Source organism: Eubalaena glacialis, chromosome 3 (assembly GCF_028564815.1).
Source record: "Eubalaena glacialis isolate mEubGla1 chromosome 3, mEubGla1.1.hap2.+ XY, whole genome shotgun sequence".
Taxonomy (NCBI): domain Eukaryota; kingdom Metazoa; phylum Chordata; class Mammalia; order Artiodactyla; family Balaenidae; genus Eubalaena; species Eubalaena glacialis.
In genome coordinates, this window is record NC_083718.1 from 162,768,500 (window position 1) to 162,790,014 (window position 21,515).

At 43.4% G+C, this 21,515-nt stretch overlaps 2 pseudogenes; both read left to right on the forward strand.

Moving 5' to 3' along the window:
- The first annotated feature begins 1,004 nt into the window (after positions 1–1,004).
- On the forward strand, positions 1,005–1,947 carry LOC133088699 (small ribosomal subunit protein uS2-like; annotated as a pseudogene).
- Positions 1,948–3,566: 1,619 nt separating this feature from the next.
- LOC133087212 (signal recognition particle receptor subunit alpha-like) lies at positions 3,567–11,510 on the forward strand (annotated as a pseudogene).
- The last annotated feature ends 10,005 nt before the right edge of the window (positions 11,511–21,515 follow it).

Consider the following 21,515-nt stretch of genomic DNA (forward strand, 5'->3'; position numbering starts at 1 on the left):
GTTGCAGATTCAGAGTTGGGGAGAGCTGAATTGGTCTGCATAATAGAGGAAGGCAAATTGGAGTACAGAAGGTAATTCTAGAAGGAGGGATATATAGGAAAGGGAGAGTGAGGGGAGCCAGCAAAATTCTGGAAGACTGGATGTACATGGGGTTAAATGTCAGTGAGAAACACATAGAATGGCAGGATAACTGAAAAGAATTTTAAGACTGGGGGACTCCCCAGGCTTCCCTGGTGGCGCAGTGGTTAAGAATCCGCCTGCCAATGCAGGGGACACGGGTTCAAGCCCTGGTCTGGGAAGATCCCACATGCTGCGGAGCAACTAAGCCCGTGAGCCACAACGACTGAGCCTGTGCTCTAGAGCCCGCGTGCCACAACTACTGAAGCCCGCGCGCCTAGAGCCCCTGCTCCGCAACAAGAGAAGCCACTGCAATGAGAAGCCAGCCCACTGCAATGAAGAGTAGCCCCCGATCACCACGACTAGAGAAAGCCCGTGTGCATCAACAAAGACCCAACACAGCCAAAAGTAAATAAATAAATAAGATCGGGGGACTTCCCTGGTGGCCCAGTGGCTAAGACCCTGAGCTCCCAATGCAGGGGGCCCAGGTTTGATCCCCGGTCAGGGAACTAGATCCCGCATGCCGCAACTAAGACCCAGCGCAGCCAAATAAATAAATATTAAAAAAAAAAAAAAAAAGAATTTTAAGATTGGAGTTTTCCCTTTTTCAATGTAAATACTTCCCTGCCCACCTCTAATCTTATACATCTACTCTCAAACTAATGCTTAGTATGAGTAGTTTTTGTAAAACTTGAAGAAGTGAGGTCATACATGTGATCAGGAACCCAGTGGGATAACCTGAGAATGTAATCCCTAGGAATTCACAGGATTCTTAAGAAGACTGTGGATTTCCTTCACAGGGTTTGGGATTGGAGGCTAGAGGCAATTGCTTGTTTGTTTGTTTTGTTTTTTACTTTTTAAAAATATTTAGCTTTCTGCGCCAGATAGGGGTCCATACGGCTTCGTTCTGGATTCCCATCGTAACTTAAAGGGAAACTTTCACGATGTCCGGAGCCCTTGATGTCCTGCAAATGAAGGAGGAGGATGTCCTCAAATTCCTTGCCAGCAGGAACCCACTTAGGTGGCACCAACCTTGACTTCCAAATGGAACAGTACATCTACAACAGGAACAGTGATGGCGTCTACATCATAAATCTGAAGAGAACCTGGGAGAAGCTTCTGTTGGCAGCTCGTGCCATTGTTGCCATTGAAAACCCAGCTGATGTCAGTGTCATATCCTCCAGGAATACTGGCCAGCGAGCTGTGCTGAAGTTTGCTGCTGCCACTGGAGCCACTCCTATTGCTGGCCGCTTCACTCCTGGAACATTCACTAACCAGATCCAGGCAGCCTTCCGGGAGCCAAGACTTCCGGTGGTTACTGATCCAGGGCTGACCACCTGCCTCTCACAGAGGCCTCTTACGTTAACCTGCCTACCATTGCTCTGTGTAACACAGACTCTCCTCTGCAGTATGTGGACATTGCCATCCCATGCAACAACAAGGGAGCTCACTCAGTGGGTCTGATGTGGTGGATGCTTGCCCGGGAAGTTCTGCACATGCATGGCACCATCTCCCATGAACACCCATGGGAGGTCATGCCTGATCTCTACTTCTACAGAGATCCTGAAGAGATTGAAAAGGAAGAGCAGGCGGCAGCTGAGAAGGCTGTGACCAAGGAGGAATTTCAGGGTGAATGGACCGCTCCCGCTCCTGAGTTCACTGCTCCTCAGCCTGAGGTGGCGGACTGGTCCGAAGGTGTGCAGGTGCCCTGTGCCTATTCAGCAGTTCCCCCCTGAAGACTGGAGTGCTCAGCCCGCCACTGAAGACTGGTCTGCAGTTCCCACTGCTCGGGCCACTGAGTGGGTAGGAGCAACCACTGAGTGGTCTTAAGCTGTTCTTCCACAAACTCTTAAAATGGAAATAGGTTGATGGAAAATAAACAGTTTCTAAAAAAAAATTTTTTTTTTAATTTATTTATTTATTTTTGTAGAGGCAATTGTACATAATCTTAGAGGGTAGGGAGCTGGGCTGCATGCTTGGCCTCTCCTTTTCTCATCCCACCAGGTGTGTCTTGAGATGCGGGGAGAGCTCTGGGCATCACCCTTGTTTGGGCTCCATTTGGGTCTGTCCTCTCAGCAGACCTTCCTTGCAGCTCACTAGTCTACATTGAGGACTGGCACTCAGGGCTGCTGAGCGTAGCCTTGGAGACCATGAATGCGTGTAAGGTGCGCAGGTCACACTCCACTCACCAAACCCTGCACCCTGGCACAGAGCTGCATCCACTCAGGGAGGGGGCGCCCTTTACTAACTTCCTCTAAGGGGCTCTTTTAGATTAGATTAGAGGTGGCCTGCTGCCACTGACTGGGTCAGAACAGGAAGGGGAAACCTACCCCTCCCATACTTGTCCTAGTTGCCTACCTTCCCCTAGAGGTTTATACAATTCTCTGCTCTTGGGTTTCACTAATTGTTCCTGACTTAGCTACCTCACCCACTCTACCCCCGTAATTTGCAAGGCCACCTCTCTCACAATGGGTAGGACTTCTATCTGCAATGCAGAACAGTTTTATTTTCTTTCTTTGATCCTTGGCCTCCCAAACTGTGTTCACTTAGGCCGCTGGGAATAATGAGCAAGGCTATTGAAGAGCCAGGTACTTCTTAATGGCTTTTCCTTTTTCTACAAAGACACAAAGGCCCTGCCAAAGCTTTGAAACTAAACCCTTAGACTCCTCCCATCTGTGCCTGTGTGTGTTACATCAAAAGGAGCCCAGTAAAAGGGAGAAAGAAGGGGACAAAGAGGGTGGTTTTCTTTTTCTAGTTATAACTGTTTGCATTTTCTGATTTTTCTGAAATGAGTACACAGAGGCTCAGGGAGGTTATATAACTTGCCTGAGGTCACATAGTCAGTAAGTGGTGACCTGGACGTCAATCCCATCCCAGGACTTCAGGTTGCATGGAAGGCTCTTTCCACTATAACTGAGCTGTCCCTGGAAGATTGAGGCTGGCTGCCAGGCTTGGAGAAGGAAGAGATTTTTCCATAAGGACAGAGACATATTACTGTCTCTGAGCTGGTGAAAAAGGACCTAAATATCTCTATAGTCCAGAAAGTGAATGTACCGCCTCCAAGTGATTGGAGAGCAGTCATTTCCAGATTCTAGCTGGGCTAATAGGGTCTCTCTCTCAGGGAAATCCATAATTAGAATCAGGAGTGTCCAACTCAATCAGCAGAGGTCACTTGAACCGAGAAGTATGCTTCAGAGCTATGGGTTGGTCGTCTTCTACCTGCCAGTGGAACAAAATGCTGAGCAAAGTTATGCAGAGAGTCACACGAGAGGAAGACATAGGACAATTCCTAATGTCTTTAGTTCCTGGATCCAGTGAATTCCTACTTTGTTTGGGGAGGCCAAAGAACTTGGGACAAAGGCCACTACATCCCAAACTAGTCATTTCCAAACTGTAAATCGATCGCCATTTATCACACATTTTCATGAAGCAAGAGGCCAAATAGCTTAATGGCTAAAAGCCTCAACAAGGACACAGACTTCCTGGGTGACTTGGGTAAGTTTCTTTTTTTTTTTTTAATAAATTTATTTATTTATTTATTTTATTTTTGGCTGCACTGGGTCTTCATTGCTGTACGCAGGCTTTCTCTAGTTGCAGCGCGTGGGGTACTCGTTGCGATGGCTTCTCTTTGTTGCAGAGCACAGGCTCTAGGCACGGGCTTCTGTAGTTGTGGCTCGTGGGCTTTAGAGAGCAGACTCAGTAGTTGTGGCTCAAGGGCTTAGTTGCTCCACAGCATGTGGGATCTTCCCAGACCAGGGCTCGAACCAGTGTCTCCTGCATTGGCAGGTGGATTCTTAACCACTGCACCACCAGGGAAGTCCAGGTAAGTTTCTTAATATCTGTTTCCCCAAATGTAAGATAGAAATGGTACCTTTCTCATATGATTTTTATGATGATTCAATGAGTGGCTATATGAAAAGTCTTCAGAATAATGACTGGAACATAGAAAGTAATGTGTAAATGTTAGCTATTACTCAAATTTGTTTTCTTCTTCTTTCTCCCATTTTATAAATGGGGAAAGTAAGACCCCAAAAGTCAAGGGTTTTGTCCAAGGCCATGTAGTAATCACATAGTTAGGCTGGGCCTAGAACTAAAGTCTTCCAATCCTATGTGCAATATTTAATTCATCACCCTAAATGTCCTGCAACCAACCACCAGTGCAGAGTTTCCTTGGGAAAAATGTTAGAACCCCAGTCTTGAGGGTATTATGAAAGCTGGTAAGGAACAGCTCTCTTCCTCTGTTCCCAGATGGAGAACTAGACTACTGCAACTTGGCCTGCCCAGCTGGGCCTCCATGCCTGTACAATTGAGGAAGAAGAAGAGGGCTTGGTAATGATAATACAAGATTTTGAGAAGTATCTTGCAAAGAATCTTGCAGCCAAAAATATGTCTGCTAATGTTTAGGCAATCAGGAAGTGCAGAAATCATAAGGAACCAACACCAGTGATCTCAGTTACCAGAGACACAAAGTGGGTGATTCACAGGAGGAAGCCTGAAGCTACACTCCAAACCTCCACCTGCCACCTGCAGAAGCCCTAGCCTGGTCACCACTGACAGAGTAATAATGGTCTCTCCTTTCCTCTGCTTTGAAAATCTCACATGTGCACCTCTCATTTGCAGGACACAACCCAGAACTGTGCTGTCGAGGGTATCTGGGAAACACAGTCTTGAGGCTTCCAGCCTCCAAAATATAGGGGAAGTGAGGATGAATCTTAGAAGGAAGTGAGAATGGTGCTGAGATGCCAACAATCTGATATGGTCTACCCCTTTAGCTAGTCAGTGAAACTCATATACATTCTTCTGTCCATATTTAACTTTCAAAGAACAGTAATGTTTTCCTTAATACAATGCAACTATCCCTCATATGAATAGGGATGTTGTTATAGGCTGAATTGTGTTTCTCCAAAATTCATATGTTGAAGCTCAATCCCCAGTACCTCAGAATGGACTACTTTGAAAGAGGTGTTTAAGTTAAAAGAGACTGTTCGGATGGGCCCTAATCTAATCTGACTGATGTCCTTACAGGAAGAAGGAATTTGGAGACACAGAGATACCAGAGGTTCCCATTTCACTTAGAACCTTGCAGGGTTTTTGAGTAGAGGCGTGAGCTGATCTAACTCACATTTTTTAAGTGATCTCACTGGCTGCCATGTTGCAGATAGAAAGTAGAGACCAGGGTGGAAACAGGGAGACCCTTTTGGAGGCTGTTGTAACAGTTTTGGGAGATGACAATGGTTTGGACCAAAATGGTGGTGGGGATGGTAAAATTGATCAGATTGGAATGCATTTCGGAGGTGGAGCCAACTGAATTGACTGATGGATCCCATGTGGAGCATGAGAAAAAGAGAGGTGTTGGGAATGATTCTAATATTTTTGGCCTGAACAACTAGAAGAATTAAATTGTTACTTACTAAACTAAAATAAATCTTGGGACTTCCCTGGTGGCGTAGTGGTTAAGAATCCGCCTGCCAATGCAGAGGACATGGGTTCAAGCCCTGGTCTGGGAAGATCCCACATGCCTAGGAGCAACTAAGCCCATGTGCCACAACTGCTGAGCCTGCACTCTAGAGCCCACGAGCCGTAACTACTGAGCCCTTGTGCCACAACTATTAAAGCCCGCACGCCTAGAGCCCGTGCTCCGCAGCAAGAGAAGCCACCTCAATGAGATGCATGCGCACCGCAATGAAGAGAAAGCCCATGCGCAGAAACAAAGACACAATGCAGCCAAAAAAAAAAAAAAAAATCTGGGGGAGGAGAAGGTTGGGGGTGTCTGCGTTCAGGAGTAGGTTCAAGGTTTTGGTTGTAACATGTAAACTGTGAGGTGCCAGTTAGTGATGTAAACAGAGACAGGAAGTAGAAATTTAATCTACAAGTGTACACTCAGGAGAGATGATGAGACAATGAATAATTTGGAAGCCGTCAGTGTACTTAAATCCATGAGACCGGAGGAGATCACTTAAGCCAATGATTCTCCAACAGGATGATCCACCCACTAGAAAAAAATTTGGAAAATTGCCAGGACATTTTTGCGGGGGGAGGTTATGTATTCATGATTAGGGTGGGGAGCACTATGAGGCTTTAGTGGGTGGGGCTGGGGCTCCTCGGCATCCTGCAATGCACAGGACAGTCCTGCATAACAGAAATTGTCCCACATTCCATATGATTTTCAAATGTTCTATCAGACATTCATTTGGTAAAAAATATGTTTATTATTTATCTCAACGTAGAGCCTAAATCTATTCTCCACATAAACACAGAGTATTTGGAGTATTGTTTTAATATACACCAAGTTTCCCAGGAACGCCATTTCCCTGTAATTGATGCAAGAGGGTGCTTGGTCTTGATTCGAAAATCAACAACACAGCTTCTCTCTGTATTTGAGATGCCACTCCAGTTCTCCTGGATCAGTCTGCATGTGCAGCTTTGGCAGACACAGTGATTCTAGGAACGACTGCAAGCATCTGATGATTCCATTAGGGCTTCTGGTGAAGTTGTGCAAAATTTTTGCATATTCAAATATATAATACTTTATACATTAGTTTCCTCTTGTTTCTCCTTGTAATACAGGAAATTCAATTCATTATTTTGAAATTATGTGTGTAGATTGCTTTGAGGGGTATACTTCATTTGTCCCTCTGGACCCGATCTACTCTCTGCTCTTCTGCACCCTGCTACCTGCCCCAGGAGACCAACTTTCATAAATGACATCAACCAGTTCCCTTGCCCAGTGGCTTCCTGTGAGGTTCAGCCAAAGGGAGATACCACTCCCTCATCTTGGTCTTTCAGGCCCAGGGATGGCAGACACGTCCTCTAGTGCTTCCTCATTTCTTGTTGGTTCCCTTAACTTTGCCCAATCTTTGTCAATAATCCCTTCATAAAACTGGCCTTGATTGGACTCGGCTTGAGTGTGCCATCTGTTTCCTGCCAGACCCTAACTAATACAGTAGCTACATTATCTCTCAATTTCATTTCAGGACAGTAAAGGGCAAATTACAAAAGATTTGCTATAAAAAGGAAGTAAATTCAGAATATGGAACATTCTACAGGAATATTGAGCTGGTTTCTGCAATAAGTCAATGGTGTGAAAAATAAAGGGAAGAGGAGGACTGCTGGCGATGAATAAAGTTGAAAGGATACGGCAGCAAAATGTAACATGGAGACCTGTTTGGATCCAAGTTCCTGTTTGGAACAAATCCACTGTAATAAGACATATCTGAGACATTAAGGAAAGTGTAATTATGGACTGGATATTAAATGATACCAAAGAACTATTTTAAATGCTGTTAGGTATGGTCATGGCATTGTGGTTTTGCAAGACAATGGCCCATGTCTTTAAGAAATGCATACCGATCTTGCTTGAATTACAAAAGAAAGAAAGAAAAAGAAAAAAGAAATGGATACTGAAGTAGGTAGGAGTGAAATGACTGGTGTCTGGGATTTGCTTTCAAATCCCAGACTTCTGCAAAGAAAAAAGAAAAAGAAAAAAAGGGATAGATAAAGCAAACGGGGAGAAATATTGTTAAATATTGAACCCAGGTAATAGATATATGGGAATACATTGTACTATTCTCTCCACTTTCATTTGGATGTTTGACATTATTTATGATAAAACATTTTAAAAATAAATTAAATTAAAAGGGAGCATTGGATCTGATAGGGTTGAGAACCATCAGCCAAGTGTAGACAAGAGAAGAGGTCTGAGACTGGGTCCTGGGCACTTCAGGTAGAGGTTGGGAAGATGGGAGGAAAGCCTGGGAGGGAAGAAGAGAACAAAGAGAGAAGGGTGTCCCTGTGACGTCAAATGAGTTTCAAGGAGGAAGTGATCATCTGGGCTGTAGATGAGCAAGTAAGAGGGCAACTGACCACTGGACTTACCAACATGGAGGTCATTGGTGACCTTGACAAGAGCAGTTTTAATGTAATAGTTGGGGCAAAGCCTGACTGGATTAGAGTCCAATCATCCCTCTCTCTAGATACTGCTCTTTTCTCTGTTCCCTGTTACAGCACTCCCTGCGGCTAGGGTAAGTGGATTGGAGTGGGTTCAAGAGAGAATGGGAGTAGACAAAGTAGAGAGAGAGGATAAAGGCAATCTTTTGAGATGTTTTGCTATAAAGTAGATTAGAAAACTGAGACGGTACCTAGAAAAAACTGTGCTGTCAGAGGAGGGATTTGGTTTGATTCTTTTTTCTTTTTTTGGCTGCGTTGGGTCTTCGTTGCTGTGCGCGGGCTTTCTTTAGTTGCGGTGAGTGGGGGCTACTCTTCGTTGCGGTGCTCGGGCTTCTCATCACGGTGGCTTCTCTTGTTGCGGAGGACGGGCTCTAGGCACGCGGGCTTCAGTAGTTGTGGCTTGCAGGCTCCTGAGCACAGGCTCAGTAGTTGTGGTGCACGGGCTTAGTCGCTCCGCCGCATGTGAGATCTTCCCGGACCAGGGATCAAACCCATGTCCCCTGCATTGTCAGGCAGATTCTTATCCACTGCGCCACCAGGGAAGCCCTGATTTGGTTTTTAAGACAGGAGATAACATGGCCTGTTTGTAAGCTGCTGAGAATGAATCATTAGAGAGGGAGTAATGGAAGATGTGAGAGAGAGAAAGAGAGAAAACTATTGTAGGAAGAATGTGCTCGAATAAAGGAGTGCAGATACTGGTGGGTAGGTTGATGTGGTGGTCGTAGAATGTAGAAGTTCTCTTTTGATTGCTTTTCTAATGAAATAAGAAGCAAGATCACCATTTGAGAGTGAGAGTGGAGAGGAGGCTTTGGAGGTTTGAGAAGACAGAGGGTGTGAGATAGTCGGTTAAGAGTGGAAGAACAAATGGACTGGGGAAATGAGTAGCATCACAGGCCCATTTATAGTGAAACTAGCCAATATTGTTGTGTCTTTTTCTCAACCATGTTGAGCCTGGGATTTGGATTTAAACAGGAGTGTATCCAGGCAAGATCTATATAGAGGAAAGAGGGCAAGAAAGTAATGATAATGATGAGACCATGGACCCCAAGAGGTAAGTAGGCAAGGTGAAGGGCAATAAAAAGGTGGTAGGGTCAATGGGCTGGAGATCCTGAAGAGGTTAGAAAGTTAATGGATTCAGGATATTTAAGAGAGTGAGCCAGAAAGATAAGCGGTGATGGTCAATAAATGGGATGCTTTAAAATAATGAAAATACCAGCTGGAACTTTAAGATCGATGAAGACGTTTTTTAAATTAAGTATGTGGAAGTTTCATAGAATTAATAAGTGAATTTAAAAAGGTTACTGGATACAAGGTCAATATACAAAACAAATGTATTTCTGTCGATACATACTAACAAGAAACAATTGGAAAATGAAACTTACAAAACAATACCATTGGAGCCGGTGTCCGGGGCCGCTGGTGGGACGTGTCCCGCGCTTGGCGCAGCAGGAAGCAGCGGCGATCTCAGCCTGAGTTCCCGGCGCCTGCCCGGCTCCTTTCCCGCTGCCACCAAGCTCAACTTCTTCACCATTTTCTCCAAAGGCGGCTCGTGCTCTGGTGCTTCCAGGGCGTGAGCGACTCAGGCACCCGGCTCATTAACGCGTTGATTCGTTCGGTACTGCGGCAGGAAAGGGGAGGTAACAACTCCTTCACCCATGAATGAGGCACTCACGCTCAGGTATAAACTGGACAACCAGTTTGAGCTGGAGTTTGTGGTAGGTTTTCAGAAGATCCTAACACTGACGTACGCAGGCAAGTTGATAGACGCTGTGCACCGGCTGTTTTGTGACCAGTACCGCACTGAGATCCAACAGCAAAGTGCCTTAAGTTTATTGAATGGCACTTTCAATTGCCAGAATGACTTTCTGCGGCTCCTTCGTGAAGCAGAGGAGAGCAGTAAGATCCATGCTCCCACAACCATGAAGAAGTTTGAAGATTCTGAAAAGGCCAAGAAACCTGTGAGGTCCATGATTGAGACACGGGGTGAAAAGCCTAAGGAAAAAGCCAAGAACAGCAAAAAAACAAAACAAAACAAAACAAAAACAAAAACAAGGGGACCAAGAAGGAAGGTTCTGATGGCCCTTTGGCTACCAGCAAAGCAGTCCCTGCAGAAAAGTCAGGTCTCCCAGTGGGTCCTGAGAACGGGATAGAACTTTCCAAAGAGGAACTGATCCGCAGGAAGTGAAAAGAGTTCATTCAGAAGCATGGGAGGGGTATGGAGAAGTCCGGCAAGTCCAGTAAGTCAGATGCTCCCAAGGAGAAGGGCAAAAAAGTGCCCGGGGTGTGGGCACTGGGTGGCACTGCTAACAGGGAAGTCCTGGACTATCGCACTCCCACCACCAATGCAGCCCCTGAGGTGGCCCCGGCCGAGGGCATCAACTTGATTCGAGGAACTGGGTCTGGGAGGCAGCTTCAGGATCTGGACTGCAGCAGCTCAGATGACGAAGGGGCTGCTCAAAACTCCATCAAACCTAGTGCTACCAAGGGGCATCTGGGTGGCATGTTTGGGATGCTGAAGGGCCTTGAGGGTTCCAAGAGCTTGAGTCGTGAAGACATGGAATCTGTGATGGACAAGATGCGTGACCATCTCATTGCTAAGAACGTGGCAGCAGACATTGCAGTGCAACTCTGTGAATCTGTGGCCAACAAGCTGGAAGGGAAGGTGATGGGGATGTTCAGCACGGTGACTTCCACCATAAAGCAAGCTCTCCAAGAGTCCCTGGTGCAGATTCTACAGCCACAGTGCTGTGTAGACATGCTCCAGGATATCATGGATGCCCAGCACCATCAGCGCCCTTATGTGGTCATTTTCTGTGATGTGAACGACGTGGGGAAGTCTATTAATCTTGCCAAGATTTCCTTCTGGCTGTTAGAGAATGGCTTCAGTGTCCTCATTGCTGCCTGCGATACATTTCGTGCCAGGGCTGTGGAGCAGCTGCGGACACACACCCGGCGTTTGAGTGCCCTACACCCCCCCGAGAATCACGGCGGCCACACCATGGTACAGTTGTTTGAGAAGGGCTATGGCAAGGATGCTGCTGGCATTACCATGGAAGCCGTTGCCTTTGCACATAACCAAGGTTTTGATGTGGTGCTGGTGGACACAGCTGGCCGCATACAAGACAATGACCCTCTAATGACTGCCCTGGCCAAGCTCATTACTGTCAACGCACCCGACTTGGTGCTGTGTGTGGGGGAGGCCTTAGTAGGCAATGAGGCCGTGGACCAGCTGGTCAAGTTCAACAGAGCCTTGGCTGACCATTCTATGGCCCAGACACCTCGGTGTCCTTACCAAATTTGATACCATCAATGACAAGGTGGGAGCTGCTATTTCTATGACCTACATCACAAGCAAACCCATCGTCTTTGTGGGCACTGGCCAGATCTACTGTGACCTACGCAGTCTCAATGCCAAGGCTGTGGTGGTTGCTCTCATAAAGGCTTAATGTGGCTCTTGGCCAATACCAAATCACCACTTCGCCCCAAAGCCCCCATCCCTGTATCAAGAACGTGCTCTAGAGCATGTGAGCAACTTGTCTTCAGTGTCGTTCAAAGGCAGAGTGAGAGGAGCTCCAGGCGGGGGCTTGCAGCCCCTCCTAACCCCACTCCCGGTTCAGCCCAGCCTCCACCTGCAAGGAGGACCTAATCATGTTACAATCACTGCCCATTACCCGCCCCCATCCCCACACTCCTCCCCCTTCCTACTCAGGCATCCCTTCACTGCCTACAGACTCGGTCTCATTACAGTTTGACCAATGGTTAGAAGATCCAACACCAGAGCTTTGCTAGCTAAGTGTGGTCATGGGGACGTCCAAGAATCATCCCCAGCTCCATTAGATAAAGAGACTTCCAGAGCCATCTCTGGGCCTTGAGTGGCACCTCTCCCTAGGATACACAACTTTCAGGTCCCTGGGGCCAGGGACCCCCAGGGACTGTGGCACACTGAGGCAGTGTATGGCCTATTCTTAATTGTTGCTAATTCGAGGATGACCCCTGTCCCCGTTTCCCCAAAGCATCAGCTACGCCAGAGCGATGTGTTACAGATGAGCGAAAGAGGAGTCCCTGCTTCCCTCAGAGATAAAGGGAGCCGAGCTACAGTGTTGCATTGGGCTTCTCAGCCTCCAAGATCTCCTCCCGCTTCCATAATCCAGACATAACTTTGCATGTTCCCCTTCCCGGGAGAAAACCAACTGTCAGAGGGGAGACACATTGCCCCCTCCCCATTCTTCACCTGAGATGGATCCTGGCTTTTCCTCATCCTCTTCTACAGTGCCCGGTAGACAAGTGCTACATTGAATACAGACCTTGTTAAGAGTTGTACTGTAGCTTGGTATTACAGATGCACGTGCTATTAGTGCAATAAGGTGAAGGTTGTCTGCCCAGAGAAATATATAATTTATATAAGAAAATAAATTTCATAAATAAAAAAACCAATACTATTTGTAACTGCATGAAAAATATTAAATACCTAGGAATAAATCTATTGAAAGGTGTGCAAGACCTTGATACTGAAAACTATAGAATATATCTGGAGAAAAATTAAAGATGACCTCAGTAAACGGACAGATATTCCATGTTCATAAATTGGAAGACTCAATATTGTTATTGATTTTTTCTAAATTGGTCTATAGGTTCAATGCAGTCCAATTAAAATTCCAGCAAGCCACGTGTGTAGTATGTGTGTGTGTGATTGTGTGTAAATTGACAAGGTGATAGCAAAATTTATGTGATAATTAAAGGACCTAGAATATCCAAGAACTCTTTTTTTTTTTTTTTTTGGCTGCGTTGGGTCTTCGTTACTGTGCGCGGCCTTTCTCTAGTTGTATTCTCTAGTTGTGGCGATCCGGGGCTGCTCTTCGTTGCGACGCGAGGGCTCCTCATTGCGGTGGCTTTTCTTGTTGCGGAGCACAGGCTCTAGGCGTGCAGTCTTCAGTAGTTGCAGCACGAAGCCTCGGTAGTTGTGGCTCGCGGGGTCTAGAGCGCAGGCTCAGTAGTTGTGGCGCACGGGCTTAGTTGCTCCGCGGCATGTGGGATCTTCCCGGACGAGGGCTCGAACCCTTGTCTCCTGCATTGACAGGTGGATTCTTAACCACTGCACCACCAGGGAAGCCCAGAATATCCAAGAACTCTTGAAAAAAAGTTGGAACACTTACATCACCAGATTTCAAGATTTACTATAAAGCTATAGTAATTAATAGCAGGGAGCTTTTGGAGCAAAAATAGACAAATACGATCACTGGAACAGAATAAAGAGTCTAGAATGGACCCACACGTGTATGCTCTCTTGATTTTCATCAAAGGTGTCATTGTAATTAAGTAGAGGAAGGATGGCGTTTTAATAAATGATATTGGAACAATTAGATGTATGTGGAGAAAAAAGAACCCTGACCCTTAAACTATACACAAAAAATAATTCTAAGGTGGATCATAGACCTAAATGTAAAAACTTCAACACTCAAACTTCTAAGTAAATACATAGAATTTTTTTGATATTGGGGTAGGTAAAGATTTCTTAATCAGATCACAAAATGCACTTAGCTATTAAAAAATTGATAAATTGGACTTTAAAACATCTAATCATCAACAGATATCATTAAGAAAACAAATCAGCAAGGTAGAGACTGATAAATCATATCCAGAATATAGAAAGAACCCTTATAAATCATTAAGAAAAATGCATTCAATTCAAAATGAGTAAAAGACTTGGAACAAGCATTTCACAAAGGACAAATGGCCAGTAATGTATGAAACTGCTTAAAATAATATCTCATCAAAGAATGCAAGTCAAAGCAACAATGAGATACTTGATACATTCAGAATAATGGCTTTAAAAAAAAACCTGTCATCTAGGGTTGCTGAGGATGTGGACTAACTTGAACTCTCATATGTTATTATTTGGCAGTTTCTTAAAAAGCCAGACATACATCTACACTATGACACAACAATTGCACATGCAGACATACACCCAAGAAAGATTAGTTCATATGTCTGTCAGAAGTCTGGTACAAGAACGTTCATAGCAACTTTAGTCAACAGCCAAAATTGGACAAAATCCAAATATCCATCAACAGGAGAATAAAACACTTTGTGATGTATTCACAAAATGAAATATTACCAGCAATAATCAAAATGAAAAAAAAAATACTAGTACACAGAACAACACAGATAAATCTCAAAAACATTGTGCTAAGACAAAGAAACCAGACACAGAAGAATACATACTATATGGTTCCATTCATAAGAAGTTCAAGAATAAGCAAAACTAATCTATGGTGACAGAAGTCAGAATAGTCGTTACCTCTGGTGGATTGGGTATTGATTGAAAAAGGCACAAGGAAACTTCCAGGGAGATAGAAATGTTCTATATCTTGAACTGGGTGGAGGTTATGCGGGTGTATACATAGGGAAAAATTGAGCTGTACAGTTAAGATTTATGCATTTTCCTATATGAAATTTACCATAATAAAAAAAATTTTTAATAAGGAGCTTCCTTTATAATTACAAAAGCAAATAAACGCGTGCTCTTTACAGGAAATTAAAGCAACTAAAGGAGTGAAACCAAGCCTTGAACCCATTTCTGGGGACATGGGTCTATCTTCAACTCTCTGCAGGTCTGAGGTGAGATTGCGGGAGGTTGTGTTTTGTGCAGACTCCAAAGGCAGATCCAGGGTATGTGGCGGCAAACCACAAGCACCCAGTTTCCATTTAGGATGAGGAATATCTTTTTTACACCTTTCTTTAGAAATAAAAAGACTGACTTGAACCATAATGAACTGTCTGCCACCGGTGTGTGTGAGCAAAATGCAGCCAGCCAGCCACAGGCAGGAATGTCGTTGTGGCGTCCAAGCATCAGGTGGCAGTTGGATTAGACAACTTAGTCTCTTCCCTTGTGGCCTCTGTGCATGAGTCCCTTTAAGAAATAGCAGGGAGTGAATCTGCATCTCGCCTGGGTGTTAACAGAAAAGACCAAACCCATCTGCTAGGAAACTAGCTCTGGAGTCTGGGCCCTGGTGGAAGTAAAGGGGAAGGGACTGACACAGGACAAGAGTCTTGGTCCTTCAGAAACTGACAATTCCACTCAGAACTATAAACAATAAATTCTGGGGAACAAGACTTTAACAAGGAAAAACAAACAGGAAGCTATTGAAAAGATGAAAACCTGAACCAAGAAAACTGCAGTGGGGATGAAGGGGATGGAGATCAGTTCCTCAGCCCTGAGACACGACTGTATTTATTCATCCCTATGCCCATCCATGCCCCTCCCTCAGCAAGCTCTCCTCTAAACTGTTCCTGTATTCTACAAATTTACCATTTACCCCCTTTAAAAATTATGATGTATTTCAGACATACAGATGCTATAAGGACTAATGTAATAAACACCTGTGAAACCACTACCCTGTTTAGGAAATAAAGCATTAATACTGGAAAGAAAAAAAAAAAGAAAGAAAGAAACTGACAATTCGTAGGGAAAACAAAAATAACTCTGAGTGTGGGAGTGAGAACTAGATTCCATCCTCCTTCTGTCTCTGGTTGGCTGTGTGACCTTGTGTGACTCCATTGCCCTCTCTGAACCTGTGGGCTACCCTGGGTGGTTCCCCTACCTTCCCCAGTACAGATGTCCTTTGAGGCTGCATGGGGGTCCTAAGGGAAAGGTACTGGGTTGAGTGACTGCGGTGACTGCCATGGGAGACAGAGAGACTTCAGGCCTCATCTCTCATCTCTGATGAACCACTATAAGGGCAGACAGCCCTGCCCCCTCCTTGCTTCTCTGACCTAGGTCACCCCAAGATATCCCAGACTCCCTCCAAGCTATCCAGGCCATATTGGATCACCTTGGAGTGGGGACTCAGTCCACCCACCCCAGGTCATTTTCAACAGGATCTCTGCCAGACAGAAGGTAATTTCCTGGATGGGTGAGCAATCAGAACTTACTCAAGGCTGGGCCACTTTAGGGCTTAGGCCTCACCCCGGAAAATGGAAAGCACTTTAGGCCATAGCAATCGGGCACTTCCTTGATTGCCCTGGAGATGTGAGCCCCACCCTGCCTCTCACAGCTGCCCTGGAGAAAAAGAGGGAGGCTCTAGGAAGCCACAGGAGCAGAAACAAGGGAAGCCAGTGGCCAAGGACGCTGGTACAAACTGTTGGACTGCTTGCCTACTGTCTAGAACTTGTCTCAGTGGATCTGGAACATCGATGGCCATCCTGATCACCTCGACCACCTTTGAGAGACCCACCTTGCTCGTATCAAAATGGTCCCTTTTGGTCCTTTGCCCTGGACCTTTGACATTCTGGACTAGTTCTGTTCTCACTTGTGGCTGAATGTAACATGTGTACAATAAGTCATCTCTTTTGCTGTCTTTGCTGAAGAAAAAAAAAAAAAGGGAGGCTCTGGATCTCATCCAAAACACCCAGTCTTAAACCTTCCCTGTTTCTCTACGGCCTCTGTCATTGCTGCTGCTTTCTTCTCCCCTCTCCTGCCCCCCTTCTTGGGGTTACAAATGAATTTTAGCAAGTAGGAAAATTTGCAAACACGGAATCTGCAAATAATGAGAATCAACTGTATGTTGCACTGGGGGGTACTGGAGGGACCTCTGAGTCAGCCTGGAAGAGTCAGGGAAGATTCCCAAAGAGATGAGACTTTGGCTGTGACCTGAAATACAGAGAGGTCTAGACAGGGGGTCTGTGACCAAATAAGTCATGTGGTTTAACAGAGAGCTATTTTTTTCCTATTCCTAGGTAATTTGTTGCTCTCATAAGTGTGGTCTTCTCTTTCACCTTATCTTCTAACTTAGCACTGGACGATAGAACTTTGTACAATGATGGATATGTTCTATAATTACATGAATACAACAGCCACTAAGCACACTTGGCTATTGAGAACTTAAAATGTAATCAGTAGGATTGAGAAACCGAATTTCATTTCATTTAATTTTAATTATTTTGCATTTAAATTCAAATAGCCACACATGGTAGTGGTTATCATGTCAAACGATAGTTTTTTTTTTTTAACATTTTTATTGGAGTATAATTGCTTTACAATGGTGTGTTAGTTTCTGCTTTATAACAAAGTGAATCAGTTATACATATACATATATCCCCATATCTCCTCCCCCTTTCATCTCCCTCCCACCCTCCTTATCCTACCCTTCTAGCTGGTCACAAAGCACCGAGCTGATCTCCCTGTGCTATGCGACTGCTTCCCACTAGCTATCTATTTTACGTTTGGTAGTGTATATATGTCCATGCCACTCTCTCACTTCGTCCCAGCTTACCCTTCCCCCTCCCCATGTCCTCAAGTCCATTCTCTAGTAGGTCTGCGTCTTTATTCCCGTCTTGCCCCTAGGTTCTTCATGAACTTTTTTTTTTTTAGATTCCATGTTAGCATACGGTATTTGTTTTTCTCTTTCTGACTTACTTCACTCTGTATGACAGACTCTAGGTCCATCCACCTCACTACAAATAACTCAATTTCATTTCTTTTTATGGCTGAGTAATATTACATTGGATATATGTGCCACATCTTCTTTATCCATTCATCTGTTGACGGACACTTAGGTTGCTTCCATGTCCTGGCTATTGTAAATAGAGCTGCAATGAACATTGTGGTACATGACCCTTTTTGAATTATGGTTTTCTCAGGGTATATGCCCAGTAGTGGGATTGCTGGGTCGTATGGTAGTTCTATTTTTAGTTTTTTAAGGAACCTCCATACTGTTCTCCATAGTGGCTGTATCAATTTACATACCCACCAACAGTTCAAGAGGGTTCCCTTTTCTCCACACCCTCTCCAGCGTTTATTGTTTGTAGATTTTTTGATGATGGCCATTCTGACTGGTGTGAGATGATATCGCATTGTAGTTTTGATTTGCATTTCTCTAATGATTAATGTTGTTGAGCATTCTTTCATGTGTTTGTTGGCAATTTGCACATCTTCTTTGGAGAAATGTCTGTTTAGTTCTTCTGCCTATTTTTGGATTGGGTTGTTTGTTTTTTTTGGTCTTGAGCTGCCTGAGCTGTTTATATATTTTGGAGATTAATCCTTTGTCTGTTGATTCGTTTGCAAATATTTTCTCCCATCCTGAGGGTTGTCTTTTCATCTTGGTTGTAGTTTCCTTTGCTTTGCAAAAGCTTTTAAGTTTCATTAGGTCTCATTTGTTTATTTTTGTTTTTATTTCCCTTACTCTAGGAGGCGGATCAAAAAAGATCTTGCCGTGATTTATGTCAAAGAGTGTTCTTCCTATGTTTTCCTCTAAGAGTTTTATAGTGTCCACTCTTACATTAAGTCTCTAATCCATTTTGAGTTTATTTTTGTGTATGGTGTTAGGGAGTGTTCTAATTTCATTCTTTTACATGTAGCTGTCCAGTTTTCCGAGCACCACTTATTGAAGAGACTGTCTTTTCTCCATTGTATATCCTTGCCTCCTTTGTCATAGATTAGTTGACCACAGGTGCGTGGGTTTATCTCTGGGCTTTCTATCCTGTTCCATTGATCTATATTTCTGTTTTTGTGCCAATACCATATTGTCTTGATTACTGTAGCTTTGTAGTATAGTCTGAAGTCAGGGAGTCTGATTTCTCCAGCTCCGTTTTTTGCCCTCAAGGCTGGTTTGGCTATTCGGGGGTCTTTTGTGTCTCCACACAAATTTTAAGATGTTTTGTTCTAGTTCTGTAAAAAAGGTCACTGGTAATTTGATAGCGATTACATTGAATCTGTAGATTGCTTTGGGTAGTATAGTCATTTTCACAATATTAATTCTTCCAATCCAAGAACATGGTATATCTCTCCATCTGTTTGTGTCATCTTTGATTTCTTTCATCAGTGTCTTATAGTTTTCTGAGGACAGGTCTTTTACCTCCTTAGGTAGGTTTCTTCCTAGGTATTTTATTCTTTTTGTTGCAAGGGTGAATGGGATTGTTTCCTTAATTTCTCTTTCTGATCTTTCATTGTTAGTGTATAGGAATGCAAGAGATTTCTGTGCATTAATTTTGTATCCTGCAACTTTACCAAATTCATTGATTATCTCTAGTAGTTTTCTGATGGCATCCTTAGGATTCTCTATGTATAGTATCATGTCACCTGCAAACAGTGACAGTTGTAATTCTTCTTTTCCAATTTGTATTCCTTTTATTTCTTTTTCTTCTCTGATCGCCATGGCTAGGACTTCCAAGACTATGTTGAATAATAGTGGTGAGAGTGGACATCCTTGTCTTCTTCCTGATCTTAGAGGAAATGCTTTCAGTTTTTCACCATTGAGAATGATGTTTGCTGTGGGTTTGTCATATATGACCTTTATTACGTTGAGGTAGGTTCTCTCTATGTCCACTTTCTGGAGAGTTTTTATCATAAATGGGTGTTGAATTTTGTCAGAAGTTTTTTCTGCATCTATTGAGATGATCATATGGTTTTTATTCTTCAGTTTGTTAACATGGTGTATCACACTGATTTGCGTATATTGAAGAATCCTTGCATCCCTGGGATAAATCCCACTTGATCATGGTGTATGATCCTTTTAATGTGTTGTTGGATTCTGTTTGCTAGTATTTTGTTGAGGATTTTTGCATCTATATTCATCCCTGATACTGGTCTGTAATTTTCTTTTTTTGTAGTATCTTTGTCTGGTTTTGGTATCAGGGTGATGGTGGCCTCCTAGAATGAGTTTGGGAGTGTTCCTTCCTCTGCAATTTTTTGGAAGAGTTTGAGAAGGATGAGTGTTAGCTCTTCTCTAAATGTTTGATAGAATTCACCTGTGAATCCATCTAGTCCTGAACTTTTGTTTGTTGGAAGATTTTTAATCACAGTTTCAATTTCATTACTTGTGATTGGTCTGTTCATATTTTCTATTGCTTCCTGGTTCAGTCTTGGAAGGTTATACCTTTCTAAGAATTTGTCCATTTCTTCCAGGTTGTCCATTTTAGTGGCATAGAGTTGCTTGTAGTAGTCTCTTAAGATGTTTTTTATTTCTGAGGTGTCCGTTGTAACTTCTCCTTTTTCATTTCTAATTTTATTGATTTGAGTCCTCTCCCTCTTTTTCTTGATGAGTCTGGCTAAAGGTTTATCAATTTTGTTTACTTTCTCAAAGAACCAGCTTTTAGTTTTATTGATCTTTGCTATTGTTTTCTTTGTTTCTATTTCACTTATTTCTGCTCTGATCGTTATGATTTCTTTCCTTCTACAAACTTTGGGTTTTGTTTGTTCCTCTTTCTCTAACCTTCCTTTAAGGTTAGATTGTTTATTTGAGATTTTTCTTGTTTCTTGAGGTAAGCTTGTATTGCTATAAACTTCCCTCTTAGAACTGCTTTTGCTACATCCCATAGGTTTTGGATCGTCGTGTTTTCATTGTCATTTGTCTCTAGGTATTTTTGATTTCCTCTTTGATTTCTTCAGTGATCTCTTGATTATTTGGTAACTTATTGTCTAGCCTCCACGTGTTTGTGTTTTTTACGTTTTTTTCCCTGTAATTGATTTCTAATCTCATAGCATTGTGGTCAGAAAAGATGCTTGATATGATTTCAATTTTCTTAAATTTACCGAGGCTTGATTTGCTACCCAAGATGTGATCTATCCTGGAGGATGTTCTGTGTGCACTTGAGAAGAAAGTGTAATCTGCTGTTTTTGGATGGAATGTCCTATAAATATCAATTAAATCCATCTGGTCTATTGTGTCATTTAAAGCTTCTGTTTCCTTATTAATTTTCTGTTTGGATGATCTGTCCATTGGTGTAAGTGAGGTGTTGAAGTCCCCCACTATTATTGTGTCACTGTCGATTTCCTCTTTTGTAGCTGTTAGCAGTTGCCTTATGTATTGAGGTGCTCCTATGCTGGGTGCATATATATTTATAATTGTTATATCTTCTTCTTGGATTGATCCCTTAATCATTATCTAGTGTCCTTCCTTGTCCCTTGTAACATTCTTTATTTTAAAGTCTATTTTATCTGATATGAATATTGCTACTCCAGCTTTCTTTTGTTTCCATTTGCATGGAATATCTTTTTCCATCCCCTCACTTTCAGTCTGTATGTGTCCCCAGGCCTGAAGTGGGTCTCTTGTAGACAGAATATATATGGGTCTTGCTTTTGTATCCATTCAGCGAGGCTGTCTTTTGGTTGGAGCATTTAATCCATTCACGTTTAAGGTAATTATCGATACGTATGTTCCTATTACCATTTTCTTAATTGTTATGGGTTTGTTTGTGTAGGTCCTTTTCTTCTCTTGTGTTTCCCACTTAGAGAAGTTCCTTTAGCCTTTGTTTAGAGCTGGTTTGGTGGTGCTGAATTCTCTTCGCTTTTGCTTGTCTGTAAAGCTTTTGATTTCTCCGTCAAATCTGAATGAGATCCTTGCTGGGTAGAGTAATCTTGGTTGTGTGTTCTTCCCTTTCATCACTTTAAATGTATCGTGCCACTCCCTTCTGGCTTGTAGAGTTTCTGCTGAGAAATCAGCTGTTAACCTTAT